Source organism: Ananas comosus, linkage group 11 (genome assembly GCF_001540865.1).
Source record: "Ananas comosus cultivar F153 linkage group 11, ASM154086v1, whole genome shotgun sequence".
Lineage (NCBI taxonomy): Eukaryota > Viridiplantae > Streptophyta > Magnoliopsida > Poales > Bromeliaceae > Ananas > Ananas comosus.
The window spans coordinates 3,425,280-3,443,352 of record NC_033631.1 but is presented as its reverse complement, the minus strand read 5'-3'; the positions used below and the strand labels follow the sequence as shown (position 1 = coordinate 3,443,352).

The following is an 18,073-nucleotide window of genomic DNA, read 5'->3' as shown; positions in this document are numbered from 1 at the left end:
GTGTTTTAGGTTCAATGCGCAGGGTTTGTTGAACTTCATGTTACTCCCGCGCTTGCCACAGTGGCCGGCCATGCTCCGAAGTGTGAGCACAGCCTCCGACACACCGAGACCTATCAGCGGGTGTCTTAACTTAGCTAGAATACTCTCAGTTTGCGCAGTCGAGCCATAAAACACCGAAAATCACATAAAATAGTGTGATTTTATGTAGTTGCGGGGGTTTTTATGCAATTGTACATTTTGTGGCTGCTGTTGGCAGCGTGTGCGGGCAGCGGGTAACCTTTGGACTGGTTGGCCAAGGCCCCAAGCCTTTTCGAAAATCAAATGTCGATTTTCGGTGCGTTTTTCGGCGAAATTCACCGACAGAACGCGTTCTCAGTTCAGAATTCTTCCGACGATGCCTCATGATAAATTGTTATGTCGCTGATCCTTGTTGTCTAGTCACCCACGTCGTTTGGAGGGTTCAGAAATGACGGGTGAGCTACGGTGGGTTTCGGTCTCGAAATTGACACTTCCGGGAACCCGGATCCGAACGATTATCCGACAATAATCGTTTCGATGTGAGGTGATGTGTTTGCTACCAAGTCCCATGAATAATGGTGTTTAGTGGCAGCGGGTGACTCGTAGCACGAGTCGATGAGTTCCGAGACAGTTCGTGGGTGTCGGCGGAGTCCCGATGCGATTTCCGTGACTTCCGGCGTGTTCAGCAATTGGTTTTGGAAAACCGATTCCCGTAGAGTTGTTGGTGGGGATTTTGAGTTAGCATTTTCTGTTCATAGGTTGGATTCTAACCCGGTGGACCCTTCGTAGGTCTGGTTGTTACTTTCTCCGCAGTTGGAAGGCCAATACGGTATTTGTACAAGTGGGTACTTCGACCTGAAGTAGGTACAGTGGTGCACACTCGGTGACATCTTCTTACCCTTGTTCTTTCGTTGTTATCTTGCATATATATCTATATATAATGTTGAGCCTTGCGCCCATGTTGTTTCCTTTATACTCTACTCGATTGTTTTCATGCCTAATATCATGAGTAGGAGTAGAGCAGTTCTATCTACATGTGATATCTATGACCTGGTTAGTCGGTTCTTGTATCTCATATCTATGACCCATTTGGTCGACTTGTTGCATCGTTATTGTGACCTACTTGGTCGGTTTCGTGACTCTTATCGTCTGATGACCTATGAGGTCAGTATATCTTGAGGGGTGGAATTGTCGGCTAGTGGCTGACGGCTAGTTCCTATATCGATGCGTGACGTGACATCCTTGTGACCTATTGTCGGTCCTCGTGCATATATGTTAGTTGATATTAGTGGTCGTGTCGTACACTGAACTTTCGCAAACTGCAAAGTTCGAGTGTGGGAATGGTGTTTGGAACTATCCTACATGTTCTAAGGGTTTAGAGAGGGTTGTGGAGGAGTTTGAGGATGTTTGGAACGCAGGAAGTGAGAAAGTGCATTGCTCCTGCGAAATTTGGCCATTCTGCATTGTTGTACCGGTACAACATTGATGCTGTACCGGTACAACCAGCAGCAGAGGCAGCAGCTGCGTGGCAGCAGGCCTAATTTGGTCTTTTCTCTTCTCTAGCTTATCTATAAGCCTCTAGCTCGACCCCTGCCCTTTAGATAAAGTTACTGGGACTCTGAACCAAGGGTTTACACCTCCCTTACTTTCTCTCTCTAGGAAGTGTTCTCTCTCTAAGTGGAATCAAGGGTTTTGGTCCAGGTTCCTCTCCTCTTTTGATGCTGATTGCTTTGGGAGGTCAATGAGCTATTACAGAAGGTGGAGAAGGTGTCTTGGGTGGATTTCGCAACTCCTTGGCAGCAAGTAGCTGAAGGAAAGGTTGCTATGGCAACAACTTAATTAATTTAAGTTTGATGTGTTAATAATAGAGTTAAGTGTGATTTTGAGTTCTTGTAACCAGCAGGAGTGGGGGAGAGATTTTGGCAGCTCGGGAAGGGGGTTGTGGCTGTGGAGCTTCAATACGAAGCTAGGGGAAGGTACTACGAAAGCTGTGAGAAGGTAATTGAGTGCTTAGACGCATAATTGATGCGATAGAAGTGATAAGTATGAAGTATGAATGCTGATTTTGGGAGTTTGTATTCTTAGCAGCTAGAATCTTCACTTTAAACGGAGTATTACAAGTATTACAATCTTATGAGTTGATTTTGAATGTAATTTAACCAGAGGGATGTGAGAATTCAGGTTGGGAATCTATGCAAGCTGAATTCCAGCATATTCTACGAAATCGCATAGGTGTACTAACACTGTTTGAGTAGTGTTCCCAGCAGGTTTGCCAAAGGCTATCGGATTGTTCTTGGTTGATATTTAGAAACTTTTGGAGGTTAAGGTGAGTACCTGAACCTGAACCAAAGCAAGGGTTCAAACTACAGCCATGTGCAAGGTGAGAGGTTGCTGAAATTAGATGTTCTGGTAATTGTTTCAATGCAGTTTTCTAACTAGTTCGCAGCAGGTACGAAGATCACTTTGGGCTGAACATTGAGCCCTTTTTGGGCTGAATTAAACTGAGTTTGGGAGTACTTCAACCTGAATTAAGCAGAGGTTTAGTTTCAGTCTAAGCCTAGGTGAGGATTTAGTCTATTTTTTATAATTATGTGAAGTTTTACCATTGGTATAGAAGTCAGCTCTTAGTTGATTTCGGATTTTATGTTAGGGGAATTGAAGGCTTCAGATTTCCTGCAAAAGTAAGTTCGACAAGGATCATCAAGTAGTAGGTGGGTCTGACCTTACCAGAACAAGTGAAACCCCTATGTTCTATATGATACTATAGAATTACTTGGATGTGTAACTTTATGAATAAGTACTCAATATCGGGTATTGAATGCTATAAACACATTGGTTTATTGAGTGAAATGGAACTTTTATAATGTGTATAGAAGCATGAGTAATAGTAATGATGCTTAGTCTAAATATCTGGACCTTACATGACATAGGTACATATGCATTACTTCCTTAATTTGTTGAATCCAGTGGATATTAGCCTTTTCAATATGTTTAGATTCTGACCTATTGGTCAAGAATGAGAATCTTACATGTTATAGTATGATTATCTAAAACTGTTAGACTATGGATTATGTTTGCTTGCCATTGTGCTCATTCGCACATGCTTGTGAGGGTCGCTCCCCACAAGCCGGCACTTCAGAATTGGCCTACACGCAGATTGCTCGCCCGTGCGGGGTGTCGAAGTGGATTGCCGTGAGGAGTGCATACTACCACAGGGCCATTAGGTGCAGCGCAAGCTGGACTACCTCGTGTAGATCCTTGTGACTTAAATTAAATTACTAAATGACAGTAATAAAGGATCACCACTAATTGGTATACAATACTCACTTACATGACATGTTTATGCTTATAGTAATCACTTTATTTGCTTCTAATTAGTTGATACATTGAGGTTATAGTTATATGTTCATCACTAATTATGTTATATCTAGCATGCTATAACTGTTCTTACATTTCCTTTAGTACATTATGAGCCTAGTGGTGTAATTCGCCCAGGCTGGCGGCTTACCCACTGGGAACTATTGTTTAATAGTTCTCAGGCCCTTTTTGTCGTTGTTTTTACAGAGCCTGCCACGACGGGAGAGGCTAGGAATCGCGGTAAGGGAGTCGCGTCTAGCTAGATATAGCGTGACGTCCTTCTAGGTGATCCCCTCGCTACCTTGAGATGCTGACGAGAGTAATGTGCACCGTATGTAGAGAGACTACCATTTCTGTATATATAGTTTTGAGCGACCCTGTGATGTATATGTTGGTTTAGACTGATGTATTTATAGTTTTAGGTTTCTATCTCTTGTTGAGTTTCTGAGACTTATACTTACTTTTCTGCTAATAGTAGTAGTACTAGTGGTTTATGTGTTGCTTTGATATCATGTTAGAATCTCTTTGTAATCGGTACTTTCCTGACATAATTTAGTAGACGCCTTATATACTGCAGGTGTATGGCGGGTCTGTGCATGTACCGGGTATGCTTCCTGTAATATACCGAAAATTTAAAAAATAAATATCGAACTTTAGTCAAATTGACCAAAGTGCGAGGATGGTACACTTCGAAAAGTTCGAAAGTGTTAAAATGATCAAAAGTGCGTTACGGGAGGTTTTCGAGAGCTAAAGAATCAAAAATCTGCAAAATGCAGTTTTTGAGCTCTCAGGGACCGGTCCCTGGTGGGAGAGACCAGTCCCCGAACGCGTGAGAAATGAGAAAGGCTGGAAATCGACTAAGTCCCAGAAAACTAGCTCTCGGAAACCGGTCCCTGCGAGAGAGACCGGTCCCCGAGAGACCGGTCCCTCTAGGAGAGACCGGTTGCATCGCGCAGTAGCCCTGGCTGCCCGCGGGGAGAGCTCTCTGGGACCGGTCCCAAGTCAGGGAGACCGGTCCCCAAACCCGAAAACTGCCCAGTTCAAGCAGTTTAATAAAGTGAAAGCTGAGGGGTTTATTTGCAAAAATGCAATATATGAGTTATGTTATGAGGGGTTTTGGGGTATTTCTCTCATTCTCTCCCTCACACTCCCTCTCTTCTCTCTTTCTCTCTCTAGAAGACAAGAAGGAGAAGAAGAAGACAAAGAAAGGAAAGGAAAAGAAGAGAAAGAAAGTGGAGAAGAAGAAGGAGGAGTGAAGAAACTCCCTCTCCCTCATCTCTAGCTTGTAGGAGGGAAAGCTTTGAGGTAAGCTTTGATCCCTTTTATGGTAAAACCTAGAAATGAGAACCCAATGACCTAGAAATGGTTCTAATTGAGCCTAATGAATATTTCAAGCTTTCTTTTGCTTGTGGATGAGATCAAAACAATGGATTTAGTGTTGGAGGTAAAGCTTAGAGGAGAGCTTCAACCCCTCTCATGGTAGAACCCAAACTAGGGTTTGGATTAAGCAAAGAATGATTTTTATGGAGTCTCTAGTGTAGATTGAAGCTTCTTTTGCTTCCCAATGAGATCAAACCCTAGATTTGATATATGTTATGAGCCAGGGCACCCAAATTGGGACTTTTGCTTGTAAAGGTTCTACAATGAAATTGACCCTCTAGAAACCTAATTGGGGGTATTTCAGACGCGTTGGTGCGCTCGGATTAACATTACGAAAAGCCGATGTAAAGATATGAGCAAAATGGCCTAATAGGGTTTTGTTTTGCCGCAGGTGACGAACTAGGAGTCTAAAAATTCCAAGAAAATCGTTGTAGCATCCTAGTACGCCTACGAGGTGGGTGGTGCTATCCAAACTTATTGGAATTTCTTCTATGCCTAATGCGTCATTCAACTGAACATATGTTATATTGTTGCATGCATTATAGGGTAGATGTGATGATATAAATGTGAATGTTGCATGATGTGAGTACACATGCTATTTGAAATGTTTGAGAGCCTATTTAACCCTATATGTATGCATGAGATGTAATGTGAGCACCCAATGAGAGGAAAGAACAAAGTGACATAATAAAAACATAGATCGAGTGGCATTCGACAATGTCACGCCCCAATCCCCGCCAATTTGGTCGGGTTCGGGTCACGTCAACAGACGCCGAACGGACAGAGCCTCCCCTGTCCGCCCAAGACTCTAACAACATGTATAAATAGACAATCAACAAGAGAATTGCATATATAATACAAGGCTTGCACGAGGGCAAGCAACAACGGAAGCGAAAGCTCTAAGCTAAATATACATCACACATGATATTTGATTTCATTTAAACCAAATTCAAGTAAACAAAGCTATTACATTCCATTCAACCATCATATCTTTTACATTTAGTCATCCACCGAATACATGATTGTTTACACATTTCATTCCTACATCAACAAAATAAAGTTGATACATGTATAACAAAAGGGAATGACTACAAAATGTATAAAGTCCCGGTGGCCGCTACCTACGGCGCCAAACCCTTGCCTCGGTCCTCCGCCGCCCCGCTCGTGCTAGGACCTGTAGGGTTAGTGGTGTGAGAACTAAACAAAGTTCCCAGTGGGCTCGGCAACCGACCTCGCCGACTTACCCACTAGGTCCATCCAGGCATAAGTATTACAAAGGAAGGGAGAAGTAACCAATGCTAATGCATCTAATACCATGCCTGCAAAAGAATGTCAGTGGATATATATATATACTCGATGCAATAATAGAAAATGCATGCATGCTCAAATCTCAAAGAAGCATCGGCTCTTACCCAATCTTACCGGTTAACCTTGTTAACCCCAATAACTCACCATTCAAAATCCCTTAATAGCGGGGGACTCGAACCTCCCTAGGGACCGTCAACTGGTGGGACTTTACCACGCCCAGTGGTGACCAACTCCGGAGCGCACCGCTCGAGGGGGAGCGACCTCCCTCAAGCCAAGACGAAATGTGAGTATCGATCAAGTCCTCAACTTGAGGATTCATAGCCACTAGTCACAATGCCAATGTCTTGCTAGGTCTCTACCTATTCATTCTTGCCACTCTCAAGGCTTTACCTTTGACGATGTCATAATTGGTTAAACTAGGTTTAACGGGTCATCTCTCAATGCCAATCTTGTTTCTATGTCAATGTCACCATTGTTTTCTATTGTCCAAGTCTAACCTCACATTCACACAACTTGAGGGTCCGATCACACATGTCCAATTTGGTTCTATCATCCGCTATGTTCAACTACGTTAGAAGCATTTAAATGAAGTCAAACCAAGTTCCACATGTATCTACCCTACTATGCATGAATGGGTATATAAATAAACATGTATGCTCAAGAATATAGATAACAGACATAGAAGGGAATCCAACGATTCCGGCGTGCACCCCCCACCTCTATTGGTTGTGTGGGTGTAGATTATGAAAGCTCTCGCACTTTACGAAAGCCGATTCCGTGCCCTATAATCAAAATAGTGCCATATTAGGCCTTTTTGTACATGAACTATACTCTATCATTTTCGCAATGTTAAACAAAGTTGTCCCACGCGTTTAGGACACCCCCAATTAGGTTTCTACGGGGTCAATTTGTCTCCAAAAAATCCTAGGGCAAAAGCCCCAAATCCCAGCCCTAATATTGTCATTTAGGGTTTTCCCATGAATCGATCCGAATCTTAAGCAAACAATAGCTTAGGATCATCTAAGAAGCACTCTAGTAAGGTTTCTAGACCTTTGGTACCAACTCTAGGGCTCCAAACACCACTTCCAAGGATTCACCATGAGAGCACTTTAAGCTCTCATGGGAACCATGGTGTACATGGCTCAAAAGAGCCTTTAAAGCCACTAGGGAGCACAAAGCTCCCATCTTCTAAGCCAAAATCCAAACCCTAGGCTCATTTTTACCAAAAACTCACCTTAGCCCTAGCTCCTCCAAGTCCTTCTTGTAGGAGAGCTTGTAGAACCCTCCAAAGCCTCCAAATCCTTCTCCTCTTCACTTCTTCTTCTTCTTCTCCAAGCCCTAGAGCAAGAGTTCTAGAGAGAGAAAGAGAGGAAATGGGTGAGAAGAGTGAAAATGGCTGTGGGAGAGAGGGGATGAGTCATATATAGTGTTGTAACAATTGCACTTAAGCCCCTCCACTTGTTTCCTCTTGAACTGTCCAGACTGGGCATTTTTCGCCTTCGGGGACCAGTCTCCCCGACCAGGGACCGGTTCCCGAACGGAGGTTTTCCAGGACTTAGCCAAATTTTCGAGTTTTCAGCTGTTGCGCAGCGAGGGACCGGTCTGCCCGTCAGGGACCGGTCTCCCGAGGATCGGTCTCACCACCAGGGACCGGATGCCTCAGGATTTCCTGACAGGCTACGCGCACGGGGACCGGTCTCTCCTTCAGGGACCGGTCCCCGAGAGCTCAAAATCTGGGACTTAGCCAGATTTCCAAATTTGCTCTCCGGGTCCCTTTTTGCTCCGATTATGAACTCCAATGCACTTTGGGTCCACTTTAACTCGTTCAGTTTCGCGTTCCGCTCGTGTTGACGGAACTCGATACGATTTACGAGGGATGTGGCATGTTACAGACAATGTAAAGTAAAGTGACACTAGAGTTAGTATGTGTGGCATCAAAGAGAAATGTGACGCAAAGAACAATGATAATGATTAAAGACAAGAAAAGAAAATGAAAGTGGCATAAAGAATGAGTAAAGTTAAAGAACAATGATTGCTAGAGTTAGCAAAATAAAGTAATGTAAAGAACACTAGAGTTAGTGTAAAGACAATGATTGAACTATATATCCTTAGAGTTAAGGATCGATCATACTTGCTATGAGTTCTGTGCTCGAGGGAGGTCGCTCCCCCTCGGGCGATGCGCTCCGGAGTTTTGCATCACGGGTTGGAGTAAACCCGAGGACGGTCTTAGCGGGAGGCAGCTGAGGGCCCGCGATGATGGACTTAATGTGGGCAAGTTAATGTGGCGAAACCCCCGGGTTAGCCGTGAGATTAAAGAACAAAAAACAAAGCTTAAAAGAACAAAGAACTTGCGTACTTGCATGATTTATGTTGAGCATACTTCTTGCTTTATTGTTCAGACATATTAGCATCATGATTATAGTTGGGTTACTATTCTGCTTATCCTTTCTATTATGCCTGAGTTAGTCCTAATGGGAAAGTCGGTGAGATTGGGGCCGAACCCACTAGGAACTTTGTTGTAGTTCTCACCCCACTATTCCACAGAGCCGGGACCGAGCGAGTCGACGAGCGACCGCGGTAAAGGTATCGCGCCTTAGTCAGAGGCCACCGAAGTTGGGTTTTCATTTTGTTAGTAGTATACCCTTTTATCATCTTTTGTATTTGATGAATTAGTAATGTAAAGCAAAGAATGTAATGTTTATTTTGGGCAAATGTGATGTAAAAGAAATGATGCAAGAAATGTAAAGAATCATGAATATGAAGGTTAATTGCAATGTATGTGATCAAAAGTTGAATCATAATACTTGAGTAGATATTTAGTTTCCTTTCTTTCACCCATGGCTATTGCTTACCCTCGTGTAAGCCGTTGTGTATGTTTCCGCTAGTGCACTTCTTGTTTGAAAATGTACAGGTGATGAGCCTTGGGCGGACAGAGAAAACTCTGTTCGTTCGGCGTCTGTTTGACGTGCTCGGGCTGGCCCAAATTGGTATCGGTCCCGGAGCGTGACAGATATTGTGGTATCAGAGCCAAGAGTGAAAGAATAGGAATGGACCTAAAGACTCTTAGGATTGGAAGACCTTAAGGATCTAGAAAACGTGAGTGACGTGGAATTAAAGTTAGCAAAAGCATGTGATTGGGTTAAGTTGGGATGTCTCTAATGTGATTAGAGGCTAAGTTTAATTTTCGTTCGTCCTCTACTTCTAGTTTTGTGTCGGGCGGCCGACGACATGATGCTTGGGGCAAGGACGAATGTGCATATTGCTTTCGCCGGATTGGGTATGGTCGAGTAATGTTGGTCATGTAGCTAATGCGAGTTGCTTCTTTTCTGGAAGCAATGGCACCTCGTGGTCGACCGCAGACAAGGTCGATGCCTGAGGAGCCGAGTGCGGAGCCCGAGCGATCCGGAGCGAGTGGCGATGGAGAGCTTAGGGAGCAGATGGCCGTGCTTATCGGCGTAGTGCGGCAATAAGCGAAGTCTGTTCAACGCCAAGGGAAACAGATTCAATGGCTCCAGGAGGCCTTGGAGCGTCAGCAGGCGGCCGCCCAGGCGGGTGTCGAGCATGTCGCGCCCCCTGTGGTAGTACCAAATGTGGACGAGGGAGCGGGGACAGCAGTGGCTGTTCCAGTTACGGTAGTACCGGCCGGATCGGGAACCTCAAATCCCGATAGTGCGGCGGTAGAGGCGGAGCGGGAGCGCACGTTAGCGGCTCTCATACAGTTTAAGAAGTTCAACCCACTTATCTTTGAAGGTGGTTTGGTGGAGCCAGCGGTCGTGGAGTCGTGGATCGACTCGATGGAGACGCTCTTTGAGGATCTTAATACCTCAGAAAAGGACAAAGTATACCTCGCCACCCATTGTCTTGAGAAGGCGGCGATGGTGTGGTGGAAGCGAGTTAAGCAGGATCGACCTACCGATCTTTCGCTTATGCTTTGGGAGGAGTTCAAGAGAGCGGTATTCGCGAACTACTTCCCCGATACGGTGAAGCGGAGACTACAATAGAAGTTCCGCAAGTTGCGACAGGGCAATTGATCGATGGGGGAGTACAAGCAGGAATTCTCCCACATTATGGACTGCGTTCCCGATGTTGTTAGAGATGATCGGGATCGGGCTGATTGGTTCTTGCGAGGACTCCAGCCGAGGATTTATGAAAAGGTGCAGATTCTGAAGCTGACGACCTTTGCGGAGGTCTTCGATAGAGCTTTGTCGGCGGAGCACGGTAGCGCCCATGTACGTGAAGAAAGGGAGGCTATGGCCGAAAGCAAAGAAAAAGGCAAGAAGCGAACGGCGGGTGGTGCCGGGGGCCGGCCGAATACTAAGAAACCCCCTCGATATCCCCAACAGCAGTGGAGGAACTAGAGACCTCCTCGATGTGTTATTTGTGGTGGTGAGCACCGAGTGTCGACTTGCCCACAGCGGGACGGCAAGTGTTTCAAGTGTGGCCAACCGGGACATCTTATCCGGGAGTGCCCGAGCTGGACGTCGTCTGCGCCGATGGCAGCATCAGCACCGTCTACCCCGAGACAGCTTGCGGGGTTACCACCAACGATGTCAGCTGGTCGCGCGTCATCACCGCGTCAGCCGGAGGGATCGAGAGCGCCTAGCGGCCGAGTCTTTGCCGCTCAGGTGGAGGAGCAACAACCTGCAGCACCCGACGACGTCGTGGCAGGTATAATTGTGATTAAAGGCACTAGAGCTAGAGCAGTGTTTGATACAGGCGCATCTCATTCATTCATTAGCACTTCATTTGCTAAAACACATGGCATAGAGATGGTATACAATGAGGATTACTGGTGGGTGAACGCTCCAGAGCATTCATTCAGTGTCCATAACGAGTGTTTGGCGTGTCCAGTGCAAATAGGCGATTGGATTATGCCGATTGATCTGCTAGTGCTAGATCAGATGTGGGGATTCGATGTTATCTTGGGGACCAACTGGCTCTCCAAGTACTATGCGGTGATAGATTGTGAAAGCAAGGTGATCACTTTTCGTGAGCCTAATCAAGAAGAGTTAGTCTACCAAGCGTGCAAAAGTAGGCGCTTCGCGGCGACTATATCGTCTGTAAGGGCGAAGAAAATGATCAAAGGAGGGTGTAAAGCCTATTTGGCAACCATGGTGGATGCTCAAAAGGAGTACCCTGAGATGGGGCATATTCGAGTAGCGTGCGAGTACCCGGATGTATTTCCGGCGGAGTTACCGGGACTGCCACCGGACCGGGAAGTCGAGTTTGTCATTGACTTGATTCCCGGGGCGGAACCAGTTTCGAAGGCTCCGTATAGAATGGCACCGGTGGAGCTAAAGGAGTTGAAAGGCCAACTACAAGACTTGCTCGATAAGGGCTTCGTGAGGCCGAGCATGTCACCGTGGGGAGCTCCGGTGCTATTTGTGAAGAAAAAGGATGGCATACTTCGACTCTGCGTAGACTATCGCGAGTTGAACAAAGTAACAATAAAGAACAAGTACCCGTTGCCAAGGATTGACGATTTATTCCATCAGTTGCAAGGGTCCAAGGTGTATTCGAAGATTGATGTCCAATCGGGGTATCATCAATTAAAGATTAGGCCGAAGGATGTGCACAAAACGACGTACCGTACACGGTATGGCCATTATGAGTTCACGGTAATGCCGTTTGGGCTTACTAATGCCGTGGCAGCATTTATGGACTTGATGAACCGAGTCTTCAAGCCGTTGTTGGACCGGTGCGTCGTGGTGTTTATAGACGACGTATTGGTTTACTCGAAAAGTGAAGAGAAGCACGAGGAGCATCTGAGAGCTGTGTTGCAAATACTCAGATAGGAGAAGCTCTATGCAAAGTTAAAGAAGTGTGACTTTTGGCTAAAGGAGGTCACATTCTTTGGTCATGTGGTATCGGGCGACGGAGTTTCGGTAGACCCGAAGAAGGTAGAGGCGATCAAGGATTGGCCTCGCCCGACGAATGTAGCGGAGGTCCACAGTTTTCTTGGACTTGCGGGCTACTACCGGCGGTTCGTGGAGGTATTTGCCAAAATAACCACTCCACTAACGCGTCTCACGCATAAAGGAGTAAAGTATGTTTGGAGCGACGATTGCGATCGGAGCTTCGAGGAATTAAAGAGCAGATTGACGTCGACCCCGGTGCTTGCCTTGCTGACTCCGGGGGAGACTTTTGTAGTATACAGCGATGCCTCTTATGTTGGTCTCGGGTGTGTATTAATGCAAAATGGGCGAGGCATTGCATATGCATCACGCCAATTAAAGAGTTATGAGAAGAACTACCCGATTCACGACCTCGAGTTAGCCGCGGTTATCTTCGCGCTAAAGCTTTGGAGGCATTACTTGTATAGTGAGCATTGCGAGGTCTACACAGATCATAAAAGTCTAAAGTACCTGTTCACCCAGAAGGAATTGAACATGCGGCAGCGGCGGTGGTTGGAGTTGTTGAAGGACTACGATGTCACTATACTATACCACCCCGGGAAAGCCAATGTCGTGGCCGATGCTTTAAGTAGAAAATCGACGGAGAACTTAGCGATGGCAATTACGCCTCAACCGCTATTGCAAAAGGAGATGCAAAGGCTTGGGTTGGAAGTGGTAGCGCCGGGAGTGCCGGCTACACTTGCCGTATTAGTTGTGCAACCGACCCTATTGGAAAGAATCAAAGAGCTTCAAGCTTCAGATCCTTATCTTCAGAAGATACGAGGTGAAGTTGAGAACGGCAGTGCCGAGGATTTTTGCATTAGAGCCGATGTCGCACTCCGATTTCGAAATCATTGGTGCGTACCCAAAGATGATGAGTTACGAAGGGCGATCATGCAAGAAGCGCACCAATCTCCTTATAGTATACACCCCGGCGGCACTAAAATATACAAGGACTTGAAAGAGCATTTTTGGTGGCCGGGTATGAAGAAAGATATTGGGGAGTTCGTGGCGCAATGTCTAACGTGTCAACAGGTGAAAGCAGAGCGCCGATTTCCAACGGGAAAGCTACAAAGTCTGTCAATACCCGTTTGGAAATGGGAAGATATAGCGATGGACTTTATTACCGGTTTGGCTCAGTCACAAGGCGGACACGATGCGATATGGGTGATAGTGGATCGATTGACAAAGTCGGCACACTTTTTGCCGATACATACTATGTGGTCGGGAGACAAGCTAGCTCAAGTTTATCTCGACGAGGTTGTGAGACTTCATGGGTTCCGATATCTATTGTATCGGATCGAGACCCCAGGTTCACATCCCACTTTTGGAAGAGCTTGTAAGATGCGTTGGGCACACGGCTCGACTTTAGCAAGGCGTTTCATCCTCAGAGTAATGGACAGTCAGAGCGGACAATACAAATCCTCGAGGACTTGCTTCAAGCGTGTGTGCTAGATTTCAAGGGAGGATGGCATGATTTCTTGCCAATGGCGGAGTTCGCATATAATAACGGTTATCAAGAGAGCGTAGCGATGGCACCATTTGAGACACTATATGGTCGAATGTGTCGTTCTCCTATTCATTGGAGCGACGTGGGCGAGAGAACGGCTCATGGCCCGGATGTAGTACGGGAGGCGGAAGAAAAGGTTCGTCTTGCCCGTCAACGGTTAGTAACGGCGCAGTCAAGACAGAAGAGTTATGCCGACAAGCGAAGAAAGGACTTAGAGTTCGCGGTTGGAGACCGCGTATTTTTGAGAGTATCGCCGATGCGTGGAGTAAAGCGATTTGGGGTCCGCGGGAAGCTAAACCCCCGTTATGTTGGGCCATTTGAGATACTAGAGCGTGTGGGTGCGGTGGCGTAAAGCTCGCACTACCACCGAGACTCGCGGGAGTTCACAATGTTTTCCATGTGTCAAATCTCCGAAAGTATATTCGCAACTCGACACATGTGTTAGAGTACGAGCCCGTGGAGCTACGTGAAGATATGTCTTATGAGGAGTACCCGGTGTGCATCATCGGTCGAGAAGAAAGGAAGCTGCGGAGTCGCAGAATTCCATATGTGAAGGTCCAATGGAGCAACCATGCGGCGCGAGAAGCCACTTGGGAGCTCGAGGAGTCAATGCGGAGAGAGTATCCGCATCTATTTGAGTCGACGAGTTAAGGTATGCGTAATTTCGCGGACGAAATTATTTTGAAGGGTGGAGAATGTAATATACCGAAAATTCAGAATATAAATATCGAACTTTAGTCAAATTGACCAAAGTGCGAGGATGGTACACTTCGAAAAGTCCGAAGGTGTTAAAATGATCGAAAGTGCGTTACGAGAGGTTTTCGAGAGCTAAAGAATCAAAAATCTGTAAACTGCAGTTTTTGAGCTCTCGGGGACCGGTCCCAGGTGGGAGAGACCGGTCCCCGAACGCGTGAGAAATGAGAAAGGCTGAAAATCGGCTAAGTCCCAAAAAACCAGCTCTGGGGAACCAGTCCCTGCGAGAGAGACCGGTCCCTCGGGGTGAGACCGATTGCATCGCGCGAGAGCCCTGGCTGCCCACAGGGAGAGCTCTCTAGGACCGGTCCCAAGTCGGGGAGACCGGTCCCCGAACTCAAAAACTGCCCAGTTCAAGCAGTTTAATAAAGTGAAAGCTGAGGGGTTTATTTGCAAAAATGTATATATGGGTTATGTTGTGAGGGGTTTTGGGATATTTCTCTCATTCTCTCCCTCACACTCCCTTTCTTCTCTCTTTCTCTCTCTAGAAGACAAGAAAGAGAAGAAGAAGACAAAGAAAGGAAAGGAAAAGAAGAGGAAGAAAGTGGAGAAGAAGAAGAGTGAAGAAACTCCCTCTCCCTCATCTCTAGCTTGTAGGAGGGAAAGTTTTCAGGTAAGCTTTGATCCCTTTTATGGTAAAACCTATAAATGACAATCCAATGAAATAGAAATGGTTCTAATTGAGCCTAATGAATGTTTCAAGCTTTCTTTTGCTTGTGGATGAGATCAAAACCATGGATTTAGTGTTGGAGGTGAAGCTTAGAGGAGAGCTTCAACCCCTCTCATGGTAGAACCCAAACTAGGGTTTGGATTAAGCTAAGAATGATTTTTATGGAGTCTCTAGTGTAGATTGAAGCTTCTTTTGCTTCCCAATGAGATCAAACCTTAGGTTTGATATATGTTATGAGCTAGGGCACCCAAATTGGGGCTTTTGCTTGTAAAGGTTCTACAATGAAATTGACCCTCTAGAAACCTAATTGGGGGTATTTCCAACGCGTTGGTGCGCTCGGATTAACGTTACGAAAAGCTGATGTAAAGATATGAGCAAAATGGCCTAATAGGGCTTCGTTTTGCCGCAGGTGACGAACTAGGAGTCTAAAAATTCCAAGAAAATCGTTGTAGCATCCTAGTACACCTACGAGGTGGGTGGTGCTATCCAAACTTATTGAAATTCCTTCTATGCCTAATGCGTCATTCAATTGAGCATATATTATATTGTTGCATGCATTATAGGGTAGATGTGATGATATAAATGTGAATGTTGCATGATGTGAGTACACGTGCTATTTGAAATGTTTGAGAGCCTATTTAACCCTATATGTATGCATGAGATGTAATATGAACACCCACTGAGAGGAAAGAACAAAGTGACATAATAAAAACATAGATCGAGTGGCATTCGACAATGTAAAGTAAAGTGACACTAGAGTTAGTATGTGTGGCATCAAAGAGAAATGTGACGCAAAGAATAATGATAATGATTAGAGACAAGAAAAGAAAATAAAAGTGGCATAAAGAATGAGTAAAGTTAAAGAACAATGATTGCTAGAGTTAGCAAAATAAAGTGATGTAAAGAACACTAGAGTTAGTGTAAAAACAATAATTGAGCTATATATCCTTAGAGTTAAGGATCGATCATACTTGCTATGAGTTCCGTGCTCGAGGGCGGTCGCTCCCCCTCGGGCGATACGCTCCGGAGTTTTGCATCACGGGTTGGAGTAAACCCAAGGACGGTCTTAGCGGGAGGCAGCTGAGGGCCCGCGATGATGGATTTAATGTGGGCAAGTTAATGTGGCGAAACCCCCGGGTTAGCCGTGAGATTAAAGAACAAAGAATAAAGCTTAAAAGAACAAAGAGTAAAGAACAAAGAACTTGCATACTTGCATGATTTACGTTGAGCATATTTCTTGCTTTATTGTTCGGGCATATTAGCATCATGATTATAGTTGGGTTACTATTCTGCTTATCCTTTCTATTATGCTTGAGTTAGTCCTAGTGGAAAAGTCGGTGAGATTGGGGCCGAACCCACTGGGAACTTTGTTGTAGTTCTCACTCCACTATTCCACGGAGCCGGGACCGAGCGAGCCGGCGAGCGACCGCGGTAAAGGTATCGCACCTTAGTCAGAGGCCACCAAAGTTGGGTTTACATTTTGTTAGTAGTATACCCTTTTATCATCTTTTGTATTTGATCAATTAGTAATGTAAAGCAAAGAATGTAATATTTATTTTGGGCAAATGTGATGTAAAAGAAATGATGCAAGAAATGTAAAGAATCATGAATATGAAGGTTAATTGCAATGTATGTGATCAAAAGTTGAATCATAATACTTGAGTAGATATTTAGTTTCCTTTCTTTCACCCATGGCTATTGCTTACCCTCGTGTAAGCCGTTGTGTATGTTTCCGCTAGTGCACTTCTTTTTTGAAAATGTACAGGTGATGAGCCTTGGGCGGACAGGAAAAACTCTGTCCGTTCGGCGTCTGTTTGACGTGCTCGGGCCGGCCCAAATTGGTATCGGTCCCGGGGCGTGACACTTCCGCTGATATCCGGGCGTGACAGGTCGGTACCTGTATATCTTCAGAAGGATGTCGAGTTGTTCCATCTTAGTTGACCTGAGTGGTCGGTACTTATGTTCCTTACGGTTCGATGACCTATACGGTCGGTATACCCTGAGGGGTAGGATTGTCAGTTGGTTGCCAACGGTTGACTATTGAGCATATCAGCATTGATCGCCCGATACTCGTACACATTTCACGAACACCAACGATCTGATCCTCCGCAAAAAGGTATTCTTTTCCGAAAAAGCAGTTGGAGGTGCCAACCCGTGAGCCCATAGGCTACCTTTGGTTATATGCAGGTAGAGTGACAGCTTGAGGTCTGCAGTGCAGGCCAACAAGGCACAACATGAGGTTTGCGGTGCGGACCAACCGGGCACAGCTTGAGGTCTGCGGTGCTTACCAACAGAGCACAGATTTCAAATTGGGTATTTTTGGACTTGTCATCCGGTTGATGCATATATACAGTAGCGGTAGTTGTTCATATATATATATATATATATATATATATATACCGTTCATTTATTATTGTTGCTACTGTATTACACTTACCCATACCTTTGTTTATTCTCCTTGACTGGTGAGTACCCCTCGCCCTCGTCGGTGTGCGGTACCCACTAGGAGGGGAGACATGTTTACATGTTCTCACACCCCACCCCCATCACAGGTGACGTCGCGGTTCCTAGTGGGACGGTTCGTGAGGAGCGTATTTAGCGGTTCGGTAAAGCTTTCGGATCCGTCCATTGGTTTAAACTCTAAACTCAGTTTCTTTAAATAAATAACTTAGACAGCATTTATGGTTCAGTATTTTATGTGAATTAAATTTTTGGGTTTCGTGAATGCAATAAAGGATTTGGAATTCTTGTAAACTGAAAATGATTTTCCACCCCTCGTGGTAGCGAGTTTTAAAAGGAAAAGGTTTCCGTATAGGAAACAGTTTTTAAAAAGGTTTTTCTTGGTTTTCATGACTACGTGTTTTAAAACGAGTTTTCGGATAGGAAACATTTTAAACTGATAGATGTGGATTTATAGAAATTTATGATGAAATAAATATGAATGTGAATGGTGTATGGATATGTGGATGTTCATATGTGGTGGTTGTATTTGGTATCGTATATCTTGTACTTGTGCGATGCCGTGTAAATACAGGAGAGACTCTGTCCGCGTTAACAGTGGACTCCCTGTATTTGTGGCGGATCTGGCATACCCTGGGGGGTCAGGTTTTTTAAAAAAAATTTGGCCACTTCCGCATTGCTTTTAAATCAAAAAAGGGACCCCGGGGCGTGACAAATTTGTTA

At 45.2% G+C, this 18,073-nt stretch overlaps 1 long non-coding RNA gene across 4 annotated transcripts; it reads left to right on the top strand.

Moving 5' to 3' along the window:
* Window positions 1,636–2,996, top strand: LOC109717714. 4 transcript variants are annotated; one of them, XR_002218263.1, is made up of 6 exons: window positions 1,636–1,836; window positions 1,922–2,016; window positions 2,107–2,199; window positions 2,274–2,398; window positions 2,468–2,579; window positions 2,669–2,996. It is a non-coding gene; the product is annotated as an uncharacterized LOC109717714 (long non-coding RNA). The 4 variants fall into 4 exon arrangements; XR_002218265.1 differs by lacking the exon at window positions 2,107–2,199 and having other exon boundaries at window positions 2,286–2,398; XR_002218264.1 differs by lacking the exon at window positions 2,107–2,199 and having other exon boundaries at window positions 2,283–2,398.